Source organism: Musca domestica, unplaced genomic scaffold (assembly GCF_030504385.1).
Source record: "Musca domestica strain aabys unplaced genomic scaffold, Musca_domestica.polishedcontigs.V.1.1 38, whole genome shotgun sequence".
NCBI lineage: Eukaryota > Metazoa > Arthropoda > Insecta > Diptera > Muscidae > Musca > Musca domestica.
In genome coordinates this window covers 7,088,382-7,102,493 of record NW_026712324.1, presented here as the reverse complement: position 1 = coordinate 7,102,493, position 14,112 = coordinate 7,088,382, and the positions used below count along the sequence as shown (strand labels likewise).

At 36.5% G+C, this 14,112-nt stretch overlaps 2 protein-coding genes across 7 annotated transcripts in view; one reads left to right on the top strand and one right to left on the bottom strand.

Annotated features, from left to right (window-relative positions):
* The window catches only part of LOC101889113 (G-protein coupled receptor Mth2), a 361,585-nt gene that overhangs the window by 91,135 nt on the left and 256,338 nt on the right, over positions 1-14,112 (bottom strand). For 2 of the 6 annotated variants that reach the window (XM_059126423.1, XM_059126426.1), the window contains exon 1: positions 10,622-11,286. The exons of the other annotated variants lie outside the window; for them this stretch is intronic. The gene's annotated coding sequence lies outside the window, so the exon portion shown is untranslated. Of the gene's footprint in view, positions 1-10,621; positions 11,287-14,112 lie in introns of those variants that run through there. 6 annotated transcript variants of the gene reach the window in all.
* The window catches only part of LOC101899086 (G-protein coupled receptor Mth2), a 36,595-nt gene that overhangs the window by 5,511 nt on the left and 16,972 nt on the right, over positions 1-14,112 (top strand). The window lies entirely within an intron of this gene.

The following is a 14,112-nucleotide window of genomic DNA, read 5'->3' as shown; positions in this document are numbered from 1 at the left end:
ACCGTCAGTGCAAACACCAGCCAATTTATTAGAGTCCACAATTGAAAGAAGTTTTTCATTTACGACATCAAAAAGTACCTTTCCAGTTACATTGGAATGTAACGGAATTGCTTCAAATGTTTTATAGTCATTGTCTATGCATCGAATACAAATAACTAACTGGCTTATGTCATTTATGTCGACGCTTTCGTCCATCGCAAATGAAAAATATACGCAACTTTTTAATTTGTCTATTAACTGTTTTTCAATAATTGATCCTAACAGGAGGCAGTTGCGGGCAACACTCTGACGGGATAAAGGCAAAGATTGTGTAAATTTTAGGTCACGACTAAGATTGTTCATGGTGTTCATGAGAATTTTTTTTATATACGGGCCATCAGTAAACGGCCTTCCCTGCCTAATAATGTCAAGACATATATTTCTTGAAATTTCTTGTTTTAATTGTTTCTTACTGGTCTTATTTTCATCTTTATCTAAATTATATAGCCAGTTTTTTATTTGTTGCACAAAACTGTTCTTTTTTTGTACAAACAAATTTCTTTTTTCCTCTTCACTTAACTCGGAAATCTCTCTATGAAAATTAATAAAATGATTTTTAATGTCACGCTCTAATTTATTTTTTATTGTTTTAAAGCAAAACAAACATTGAGCTTGGTCATATGCATTACTAATCATAAAATATTTCCCCCGTGCAGTGCATACATGAAAATAATGCGCACACCATCCGCTAACATGTTGCTTTGTTGACATCTCAACAGCGACTGATTCACTGAGAATAAGAATGTGTGTGACTTCGCTCATGTTCTAGAACACGGTTTTGAGCAATCTGCTGTACCGCAGTAATGCATGACGAAAGCAGTCAACTGCAGACACTCATTTAATCTCAAATGTACAAAAGCACTTATTGGAAGAGAGAAGGAAAAGGAGGGTGAAACTCTTTGCCGAAGTTTGCAAGGCAGATCTATTGGTTGGCGCCTCAGCAATTTGTCAAAACAAAAACCTGTGTTTGTACCATATATGAATAAAAATGTTTAATATAATTCCCAAAACCAAATTTAAAAACAAATACATTTTTTAAGAAATTTAATAAAGATTCGCAATTTTAAATTTTGATGCGAATACCCAGTACAATTGCCTCTACAATTACGCTTTGTGTTTAATTCGCAATACTTCTTTGTTTGATTTCTCTTGATTGCAACTTCGCGTTGATATAGAGCAGGGATGCCAAATTCCGTAAAATGTTATTTTTTATACCCTAAGCCATATGACCACGGAGCGTATATATCATTTAATACGGCCAAAACGTGCCTCATCGAAATAACAATTTTAGACCCTAGGTGTCTTTGGACCAAATCCGTTTCAGGACATTTGGAGTCGATATTGCGATGTCCGTCTGTCATCTCGAAGGGATTTGGTCCGAACTTGGTACATCGTAATAGTATTATAAAACTTAGATCGAGGAAATGGGTCATATCGGTTCACTCTTTCTGGTACCTCCCCACAAAAGGTCGAAATTAAAAAAAATAAATATTTTTCTGCACAGAAAGAGAAAGGATAATCCGATTTTGCTCCAATTTTGCAAATCCTAATATTTGCATCAGTGCTAGGTTAGGTACGAAAATGGACAATATCGGTCCACTCCATCAAGTACCTTCCCCACCAAAGGGGTCAACATTTTCAATAGTTATAACTCTTATAAAATGTGATGTAAGAGTCCGATTGTCTTCAAATTACATACATCACAATATTTTTATTGACCCAAGGTCTGGTGCGAAGACGGAATATATTGGTGCACTCCTTCTGATATCTCCGCCATAAAGGGACAAAATTGTGCAAAAGACACAAAACTATCATCCCATTCCAAGACTTGGCATACATCAATATCTTTATCATCACCAGATCTGTTTTAAGGATGGCAGAGATCGGAACATTTCTTCTGGTACCTCCCCCACAAAGGGTCAACATTTTAAATAACCAAAACGATCATAAAATCCGAAATCAGCTTCCGGTTCTCTACAAATTCCACACACGCCATTATTTTTACTAACAAAAGATCTGCTATGAAAATAGGATATATCGGCGCACTCATTCTGGTAACTTCCCCACATGGTGTTCAAAATTTTGGAAAACAAAATGCGATTTAAGTGTTCGACTCTCTTTAACTTTTACACATCCAAACATTTTTGTAACGCAAAATCTGTTGTGAAGATTATAGATATCTGCCAACCCCTTCTGGTACCATACCGACAAAGGGTCACAATTTCCAATGCTTATATTTGTCATAAATAAAATTGGATATAAATATTCGATTTCCTTTAAATCTTGCACATATCAATATTTTTTATCTGTATTAGATGAAGTGCAATACTTTGGCCAGCTACATCCGGCACCTCACGCATATTTCCAGATTTTCCAAAAATTTGCATATACCTTATATAAAGTATGGGAAGTGGACGATATAGTTCAAATATGACATGTTGTAATATATGTATCAGACTTAGTTCAGATACGAATTGTACAATATTGGTCAACTTCTTCAGAACCGCCCCCATAAAGGATGAACACTTTGAATAATCATAATTCAAAACTGGGGGGTATACATCTGTCGGCAAAACCGACTGATACTATTTAACTTGTTTTTATTTTATTTTTAATATTTAGATGTGGCATTGGAACGTACGCTGGGACAAATCTTTTAAAAATATTAGATGATTTTCCAAAATCCGTATCAAACGTATGAAAAATATACCGAAATTTTCATTTCTTGTTTTGCGAATTTGAATCGAATTCGTCACGAAACTCTAATGTTGTTTCAAATTTCGGAATCTTGGGAAATCTCACACAATTATGTTCCGAATTCGAAATCAGAATCGGTAACTTGTGCAGAGTTATTTTCCGAATCCAGAAAAAAAAAAATTAGCTGGGGATTTTGTTTGGTTGTTGGCAACCCCGAACTTATACTGTTTACATTTATTATATATATGTGCACTCAAATACATACATACGTATATATTCGTTTCTAGATTGTACACAAATTCTTTGGAAAAAACAATTTACATTAATCAGCGAATATTGTTGCCCCCTCGTTTGAACTCAACACAAAGCATTATCTAAATAAACAAATATATATATATATATATATATGTACGTCGTTCGTAGACAAACCCAGTGAACTAAACTGTCCGAGTTCGGTCGGACTTCGAACCGAAAGTCTAATGAAACTTCCGATTTCGGATGCGTGTTCTGTCCGACTTCTCACCGAAAGTTATATTTAGTTGTTGATGTGTTGTCGGACCGAAAGGACGGACGGAAGTTTGAAGTTTTAGCCAACTTTCGAACCGAATTCGCAAAATGTGAACTCTTAAGCGAGTAACCAAAGGGGTCATTTTGTCCTTTTTAACATTTATTAAAAATACATTGGTGCGAAAATTTACCACCGAAAGTTATAGAGCATTAAGACAAAAGATGTCAAAGACAAATAAGTTCTTTATGAAATCTGACATTTGTGGTCACCAAAGAAAGGAAACCTCTAATTTCCATTAGATAAAACATTTGCCCAATGCTTTAATGCACTCTCCAGAATACTTTCGCGATAATATCGGCATTTATTCTGATGACACACTCCATTAATACGAGCGGAGAGTGACCATAGGCTGTTATGGTGGCAGACACCATCACCATGGCCGGCGCTTGAGTTCTGGTGGCCAACCGAAGGTGCACATTTTCAGCTGACCTCTTTGGCAAATAAACACGATCATTTTGTTTGTTTAAAACTGCTGGACAACGAATGTTTTCGCATCGGAGAAAACCACTTTCGGTCAAGCGAAGCTCTTTTGAGTCTACTTTCTTTCTGTTGCGGTGAAAGTTCTTGCATTTTTTGGAATTTCAATGGCTTTACCCCGAGCTCATTTTTCAATATTTGCTGAATGGAATACTGCGATATGTTCAGCTCACGAGCCATTTTTCGGCCAAAATGCTTTTGTACGCTTGTAAACAATATAATGAGATGTCACTGGAATAATTTTAACAACTGTCGGTCGAGTGGCTTAGAAATGACAGCAGTCTGTAGATGGTTGCAGTTTTTTCATCTCACCCTGATTATGCAGTTGCTCTACAGGTCGCAATTATAGATCAATCAAAGCGGAAGGGTTGGGCTAGAGCTTAGGGCTGGGCAGAAGCCTTCCAATTTTGATGGTCATCGGGTAATATTTAGTGGGTGAAATAGGCCACAACATTTGTGTTAAATAAAAGTCAAATTTTCCATTAAACCGCGAATATTTTTAATCCCGACGAAATCACAAATAGACGAACGGGTCAATTTTGACCGTTACGTAGATGCCGATAGTAAGTATATCGGTTATATATAGCGAAATATATACAATGTATATATACAAAGGAAGGGGATGTTAGTTAGAATGCTTATATCTCAAGAATTGCTGGACCGATTTTGACAAATTTTGTCAATTCAGAATGCCCTCCTGTCATTAAAGTATAAAATCTAAAAAAATCGCAGAAAAATATGCCAATAATGGTGTTAATATGGATTCTGTAGTATTTTGTGAATTTTTTTTTTATTTTCATATATTTTATCGCAATCGATTTTTTCAATTTGACTTATAATATTGAAGTGTATATTTTGTAATATTTTTTTTACCTTACAACACAGGTTGGGGATATTATATAAGTATTGCAAATATCGTTCGATCCGCACGAAAATTTTCGCAAGGGTACGGTTGGGCTCAGAAGGGCTAGGCCTATTGTTTTCAAAGATGTCCGCAATATATTAGGGGTTGAAATGGACCAACAACTAAAAATTTTCCTGATTTTGCAGCCGTTATAAAGGTCACAAATAGAAACCAAAGGACACGAAATCTGGCATAAAGTTAGAGTTTAGGACAGCGGGTACAATGGACCACTAATTTTGTGTGAAAAATACCAGCATTACTTACAGGCGATATCCGAAATACACAAAAGGCTAACTTCTGGCTTTTTTATGCTGATTTCGTTGACGAATATAGGCAAATATCGTAGACAAGCAAATCATAGAGATGAGTCTAAATTTGGAGATACGGAGGGGCTGCTTGCTTTTGGAGATGATCGCAAAATATTTAGAGGTTCAAGCGAACCAACAGAAAAACTTCCTGGTCACAATATTGAAGCCAATCGACACGCCTGTGAAGAGAGTTAAGGACAGGGAAGAATTCTTGCATTTTGGATGACCATTGGATTATATTTAGCTGTAAAATGGACTACAACAACTTGTTAGTTGCCCGACGGAGGGCAGAAATATTGGGCAAATGTCCCTAGTCAAAATTCTAATTTCAAAAGCGACTAACATATGGTAGTGTTGTAGGGTACAACATAGTCGACCCCGCACGACTATAGCCTTTGCTTATTGTTTTATTTGAAAATATTCAATGAGGTTGTTAATAAAATTTGTGATATATTTTGCTTGTTTTTTTTTTAATTATGCAGTATAAAATATTAAAATTTTAAATTCCAAAATGTAAGATTTCAAATATTTAAATTTTTAGGCGATTTTTTTTTGGATTTATCCTTTTCTGTCTAGATACAATTGCGAATTTATCTGAATCATTAAAATTATACCAGCGGTTCTTGAGTTATGAGCATAGTAACTAAGACAACTTTTATACTTTCTTTTATATATATAATAGATTTGAGAAAAGTTTGTGCAATATAAGTGTTTCTCAAGCGTTGTTAAAAAAAATGTTCTGATAAACTATTTTTATAATATTATTCTCAAGCTGTATTGTATTTTGGTATGTTGGGAGTGTTGGTGATGACACAGACATTCCATGGGATACTCTTTGCCTACCCCTGCTTTAGAGATGTAAATGAATATACATTTACATCTTACAACAAATGTTGATTGCAAACAATTGAATTAGTCGTCTCTGAGACTTCATTCCGGCTAGCACAACGTAGATTTTTTACTGCGCCTTTACTAAACTGTCGGGAATCAATTATACAAAAACATTAATGTGAAAAAAAACGTTAGTACCATGCATGGCATAATTACAGAGGATAGAAGGAAGCTACCCCATAAATACAATTTTTTCCCTTCTTTCGCGGGTTTTTTTTTTTTTTCAAATACAAAAAATTTGTTAAAGAAAAATTTGACACTATAATGCTAGGAACACAATTGGAGCGAACGACGAATTTTTTCGCGGCGTATGTTCGTCGTCAAAAATAAAACACATGTGTGTATATGGAAGTGCACACAATCACGGCACCGGCGAAAATTTCGTCGGTCGCCGCGAACTCAATTAGCTTTATTTCTATTTCATACGCCGGCGACCGGCGAACAAAACAGTACAAGGTGGCCATACTTGTACGAATTTTATGTGTTTTAGTAAATAAAGTTACTTTTTACTTTAAAATTTGTTATGGTCACTCTACTATCTGTTACTCGTATAAAAAAAACATAATTAATTTGTTTATTTATTTGTGTACTTGCGCCTGAGTGAAGATGGATATCAGTGAATTTATAATAGAGAAGATGGACATAAGTGAAATTATAATAGAGAACGTAAAGAATTATGTGTTCTTGTATAATTCATTGTAGTCAACAAATGAGCAAAAAGTAAACAACTTCATCAGCTGTTTTTTAATTTCGTCGGTATTGTGTTCCATACGACGAATTTTCGCGGCTCATTTTGTCGCCGCGTAGGGCGAAATTCGTCGTTCGCTCCAATTGTGTTCCTAGCATAAGACTCCATCACAGAGTTGCGTTTTTGTAGTATCTTTGAAGTTGAGTAACCTTTCTTACTGAGCCATGGTACAATGGTACAATAACAAGGTAAAACCACAGCTCAGATTTGCTCATTTTCACTTGGGAGAGAAACTTGCTCGCAAGCAGGATTACACAAAAAGTGGCAGTTTGAACCGAGTCTACACTTTTGTGTGGGAGCACTCCTGTTTGATAAATTAGATTGGGAGCAGAAACAACATAAAAAGATCAAGAGTTTGCTTTAAGCTGGCCATAGACGAACGATAAATTCGAGCAATTTGTTGGGTTTGTGGTCGCGTTTTTACGTCTGTGGGGTAGTTTGCGAACAAATTGCAAGTTTTTGAAAATTTTCAAAAACTTGCAATTTGTTGGCAAACAAATCATACGTGTGTGGGCTACTGCGCAAATTTTAAGCCATTTTGCCATTTCTGTTGCTCTTCAACCATTGTAACGAAAGGTCATGTAGTGCACACAAAAAATGGCAAGCAAAGACTTTATGATAGAATTTTTTGATGTGTTAAAAAATGAAAATGCCATTTGGCAAACAAAAAGTGAAAAATATAAAGACAAATTAGAAAAACAAAAATCATGGGAAAAACTCGTAACAAAATGGAAAATTTTTATAATCCCTTGGAGTAAGCATTTCCATATTTTTGAGCGTTGCTACATGGGAATGCTTTTTTCTTTCGAGCAACCACTCTTCACTCCATTTTCTTTTTTTTCGATTTTTTTCTTTTCTTGTTTTTTATTTTCCATGTCGAAACATGTATATATAATTAAAAGCGCAGCTGCATCAGCCACTGCATCGTCGCACATGTTTTTTTAAGTTTCCTATCAACAGAAAAAACCAATTGTTAAATAAAAAATTTTCTGCCACAAAATTCAAACAGAAGCACAAACCGAAGTTCAAACACAAAATGAACATCATCCGCTTCGTAGCATATGCTTACTCTTCAACGTCGGCCGAATTATGATTTGTTCGAGAGTGTGTGGAGAAACGATATGCAATAAATCGCAGCAATAAATTTGCAAATCACACCAACAAATCGTTCGTCTATGGCCAGCTTTAAGAATGAAAATGAGTTGAATATTTTTCTGTGTGGCGATTTATGTGTGCTTGTGTGCAACAGCAAACCGGTTTTAATGTTGCTGTGAACTTTGAAGAGACGGAGGCAGGGCGTTCAGCTCGATCGTGTACAAAATTAAATAACACAACAGCAGAGTGTATTGCAAGGAACCGGAGGGTATTGTTATTGTATACAAAACACGTTCCTAGTAGATTTCGAGCCCTGCTGTCATAATTTGTTAGGATGGCGCTTGCAGAGTTGATGTGAACTGTAATTCTAAATATATTTTCCAAAATTTTATATAATTCAAAAAATTGAAAAACTTACGGCTTTTAGTTTAAAGTTGGTGGATGCTCATGTCTACGCCAGCGTTCGAAAATAAACAGTATTGTGCTGTACCGCTCCGAGGTGGAGTGGTACACTAAGATAATGTACCGTACCGGAGCACAACCCTTAAAAATATTTTAACGATTCTGTACGGGAGCATAACGAAAATCGTACTGTACCGCAGTCGGAGCACTGAAAAACGTCTGTACCGCAGTCGGAACACTACAAAATCGTAGTGTTCCGCAGCCGGAGCACTACAAAATCGTAGTGTACCACATAGCAGAACATTAAAAAAAATAATGTACCGGTAGTGTACCACATAATTCAATTAAATTAAAAAAATATTGATTTTTTTGTCATGTATGTTTAGATTTGTTGCGAAATTGAAGAAAGTAGAAAATTGAGAATAGGTAGGACCAAAGAATAAAAAAGGACCAAATCTGAAGTGATAATAATTTGTATTTTAGTGGTTGCGTTGTAATGGGTTATTATGCAAATAATTTACCTGTTATTTTGTGGTACCGAAAAATCAATGAATGTAAGTGAAAAAAACAAAACTAGCAAGTTAAAAAGCAGTCGTATTTGGACTTCGTAATGGATGCTACAGCGTATGACAGAAAATTGTCTATGCTGGTCCAGGTCTTCGTATAGGCCCCATATGTCAGTACCTCCCTATATTCGGTTTTTTGACGATTTTAGGTACAATACTCACCGAAATTGTTTGAGATGTCGTATTTGAAGATCGTAATAGATGCTACAGCCTATGACAGAAAGTTGTCTTTGCAGGTCCAGATCTTCGTATAGCTCCGATATAATAATACCTCCCTATATATGGTTTTTTAATGATTTTAGTTACATTGTTCACCGTTTATTTCAAGTTTCGAATTTGAATATGGTAACGGCTTATGACAAAAAATGACCATGTAGACCCCAATATAACGGCTATATTCGGTATTTTTAAGAGTTTAACATTGTTTGAACATTTCCAAATTCATTCCAAATGGTGGAGGGTATTCAAAGTTCGGCCCGGCCGAATTTACTGCTTTTTAACTTGTTTTTAGTGACACTGTACCGGTACAGTACACTATGCTTGTGTACTGTTTGTTTTCGAAAGCTGGCCGCCTCCTGCTGGGGTATACTCAGGGTGGCAGGGTTCGTCACAGAAATTTATATTTTGCAGTGACGGAGAGGGAAGAAAATCAAGTTTTACTTTAGTTTACAAATTCAATGCCTTCCCTTTTATTACTATTTTACTGTATATATATGTACACAATGTGATTTATCAAAAGTCTGCTACTCGTGGTCTTCGTCGCCTCTGCGTACTGGTCGTCTCCGGCAATTGGTGGTTCCGTGATGATACCTCTTCCGGATTGTATTCCTCTGCTCAGGCCACTCGATGGGAAAAGTCGTCAAAACCAATGTGCGGGGGACCTTTCGGACCTCCTGAAAGCCCTCTCGGTCGTAAAACTTCAAATATTATTTTCGTGAGACCTTCCGGCCCTCTCTGTCATAGAAAGCACTAATTTTAGGTTCGTGAGACCTTTCGGCCCTCTCTATTCAAAAATCTTCAAATATTGTATTCTGGAGACCTTTCGGCCCTCTTGATGGAAAGAAACACTAAATTTAATAGTCGGGAGACCTTTCGGCCCTCTCGATCGGAAAGCACTAATCTTTATATTCGGGAGACCTTTCGGCCCTCTCGATCGTAAAAACTTCAAATATTATAGTCGGGAGACCTGTCGGCCCTCTCGATCGTGAAAACTTCAAATATTATAGTCGGGAGACCTTTCGGCCCTCTCGATCGGAAAACACTAAATTGTATATTCGGGAGACCTTTCGGCCCTCGATTGAATGAAACACTAAGTTTATAGTCGGGAGACCTTTCGGCCCTCTCGATTGAATGAAACACTAAGTTTATGGTTGGGAGACCTTTCGGCCCTCTCGATCGTGAAAACTTCAAATATTATAGTCGGGAGACCTTTCGGCCCTCTCGATTGGAAAACACTGATTTTTATATTCGGGAGACCTTTCGGCCCTCTCGATTGAATGAAACACTAAGTTTATAGTCGGGAGACCTTTCGGCCCTCTCGATTGGAAAACACTGATTTTTATATTCGGGAGACCTTTCGGCCCTCTCGATTGAATGAAACACTAAGTTTATAGTCGAGAGACCTTTCGGCCCTTTCGATCGTGAAAACTTCAAATATTATAGTCGGGAGACCTTTCGGCCCTCTCGATCGTGAAAACTTCAAATATTATAGTCGGGAGACCTTTCGGCCCTCCTGATCGGAAAACACTAATTTTTATATTCGGGAGACCTTTCGGCTTTCTCGATCGTGAAAACACTAAATTTTTATTCGGGAGACCTTTCGGCCCTCTCGATCGTAAAAACTTCAAATATTAATTTTCACTAGCACTTTAGGTTGGGGATTGGGTTGGGGTTACTTTTAATATTTCCTCAGAACAGTAAACTTACCCAAAGATTTTGTCCACCAGCTGCCAGCAATTCACTTTTTTTTTTCCACCGCCGATATTTCCCGAGACTTTGCTATCGCCGTCTTCCGATTTAATGTCCGCGCACGATGGACGTTCTTTACTCACTCTTCCCAAATTCGCTCAGCGCATCCCATTTAAAGCCAGGGTTCAGCCACGGCGAATTGGCGGCTTCGCTGCTATATCTAATTTTCTCTGCAGTAATCGCTCTACTGCCCATTGGCTACCGTCGTCGAACAACTGTACCTTGTTTACCAAATGTAGAAATGTAGATTATTGCGAACTATCACTGTTTTATCCGATGGCAGTCACTAGATAGTGTCTACACCAGAGGGCTGCAACGAGTATGCAAAAATTCAACCACTCTCGGTTTCTTACACGATTTTTGTTGATGCAGTCGTTTAGTTTGATATGAACGAAATGACCGTTTTCGCATCGAATCGAATCGGATCGAAATGAAAGCTCAGTTTGAATAACTTCACTCACAATCAAAAGAGTGTTCGAGACGGTTTGATATGTTCAGCAACATGAGTTGATCGAACACATGAATGTAAATGAGCAATCACAACCGTGGTTGTTTTCTTTGAATGGAGTTCCCTCAGCGTCATTGTTTATTCAACCATTCAATCAAGTTGGGACAGTTTATTTTGACTTTTTTTGATATTTGAAATGGAAGAATGTTGTGGTAGTGCGACCGAAATTGTTGCAAGTAGAAACTACACAGGTGTAGGTAAAAGAAAAGTTCGAAGTTTGGGAAAAATCTTGATAAAAATTTTAAAATAAAAAAATATTTAAACATTTTTTGTTTACTAAATACCAATGATGTGTTTCGGTATTGAAAATATTAATATTGTTTTTTAGAAATAAGTCACTGAAGTCTAACATACCAAAAACCCAAATAAAATGAAAACATTGTCTGTTTATTAAATATAATTTGCACCAATTTTTTAATGGGGACAGCTTTTAGTTATGAAATCCTTTGTAAAATTACAATCATGATTTCGCTCAGTTTCGAACATTTGTGTTTTAATCAAATCAAATCACTCACTTAACTGGGATGAATCAAACCGACAAGACTCCTCATAGATGATCGACCCGTTATGAACAATTCAACATAAGTTCGTAAACAAATAACTCATTGGAGCTGTTTGATTGCGAACACAACACTTCGATCAATACATGTTTGATCACAACTTTTTCGTTTGGCTTGAGCAACTCGAATAAACATGTTAAATCTGACCGACTGATTGAGTTTGATTGTATTTCTACTGTGTGTGATCAAGCATACTCAATCAAACTCATTGCAGCCCTCTGGTCTGCACACGCGACACCTCCCTTCAACTTTCTTGTCGACACTAAGTACTTACTACGAGACAATAGAAAGTAGACAACAGTAGTTTTGTTATTGTAAATGTAAATACTATCGCATTTATTAGTATTAGAAGCGTCGCAGAAGTGGCATCTTCAAATGGAAGTGAGTTACTCAATTCCAAATGCTTGCAGGGTCTACCCGAATTTGAACTCCCACTCAAAAACTAGCAAACATGCCCATTTCTATTCGAGTAACATCGAAAAAATGAGTTCGCTCAAATTTTTTCTACTCCCGGGAGTGCACTCACTCGAATTCGATTGAGTTTCACTCTTTGAGGAAAATCGAACGATTTTTTTGGAGGTCTGGTAGAACAAATTTACAAAAAGAAAAAATGACTAAAATGCATGCCCGTTTCTGTCAAAATCATTTATGACGACAAATATCAAGTTTTATTTACTTATTTTTTTAAGGTTTTACTGAATTCCACAAAAATAATAAATTTGAACTAGAAATTGAATAAAGACTATTTAGGTTAACACTTTTTAGTACTCAACATGGAAAATTTGTTCAGTTTGACAAAATTTTCAAGTAAAAATTTCATAGATCCCTCCAAATTTTGAGATTTTCAAGGTCTAATATATATTTTTTTAATTTTGAAGTTCACAGAGGAGGATATTAGTAATCATTGTACAATGGACCTACATCAATTTTTTCTGTCCAAAACTATTTCAACGTCTCCATAGGTGAGCCCGAAAAATCAACAGTAACCTCAATATTAAGTTTCGGCAATAGTAACATTTAGTAGGGATAATCCAAAATAAATCTACATCTCTCCATACTAGACACCAACAGTGATCGAAATTTAGTACTATTTAGTACTTTTTGAACAATTATTGTAGGCATTTCCAAAACCATTCTGTATTCCAAATTCCAGCCCTATTTCTACACCTAATACCGAATTTAGTACCATTTGTATTTTTCGTACATTTTAAACCACAGCCATACGGCTAAAGAGTATTGATACACACACAACGTGCCTCATCGAAATGATGATTTTAAGCCCTAGGTCTCTTTGGACCAAATCCGTTTCAGGACATTTGGAGTCGATCTAGCGATGTCCGTCCATCAGTCCGCTGGCTGGTGCGAACGATAAGTCTCGAAGGGAGTATACAATTTTGTACAAACTTGGTACATCGCAATATTTTTATCAAACTTAGATCGAGTTCGGAGATGGACAAGATCGGTCCACTCCTTCTGGTACCTTCCCACAAAGGCCCGACTTTCTCCAACTTTCCAAATCCTAATATTTACATCATTGCTATATAAAGTGCGAAAATGGGAAATATGTTTTAAAGCCTTGGGCACGCAATTATTAGACAACTTTCAGCACGCGCCACCCAAGAATAGTTACAAAATGAGGTTCCTCGCTATATTTCCAGCGCACAAATGCCACCGAAGTCTCCGGATACCAATCCGTTGGACTATTGTATTTCGGAAAGCAAGTCAACTGGACTAGACCAAAGAGATCTTAACGCAAGGCTGAAAAAACGGAGATATGTCTTTTCACTACCAAAAGAAAATTGGGGTACCTCGATGAACATGTCTTCCTAAACAAGACATTCAATATTGGCAAAAATGTTAAATATCTGTGCAAAATTTGCGGTTCAATTCTAAGAGTCCGTGGGAGAATGTGGCTTAACAATCAAAATACAGAATACAGGGTGAGATAAAAAAACTGCAACAAAGTCAAACGCCCTGTATACTTACACGCCCTGTATATTTACATTCATGGTAGAGGGTATAAAAACTATGCTGTAGAAACTGGAATTATTTATTGTTCTGTTATAGAAGCTGCAAGAATCGATAAGTTTTGCATTTTTATTCCCCCACAGGGGGTCAAAATTTTGAATATTAATAACAATTATAAAATGTTGTAAGAGTCCGATTGTCTTCAAATTACACACATCACAATATTTTTATTAACCCAGGGTCTGGTGTGAAGATGGAATATATAGGTCCACTCCTTCTGGTACCTCCCCTATAAAGGACCAACATTTTGAATGTCCATGATGCGCGAAATTAACATTCGATTACATTCAGACTTGGCACATGTCAATATTTCTATCAACTAAAAATCTGTTATAAATATGATATAGATGGTA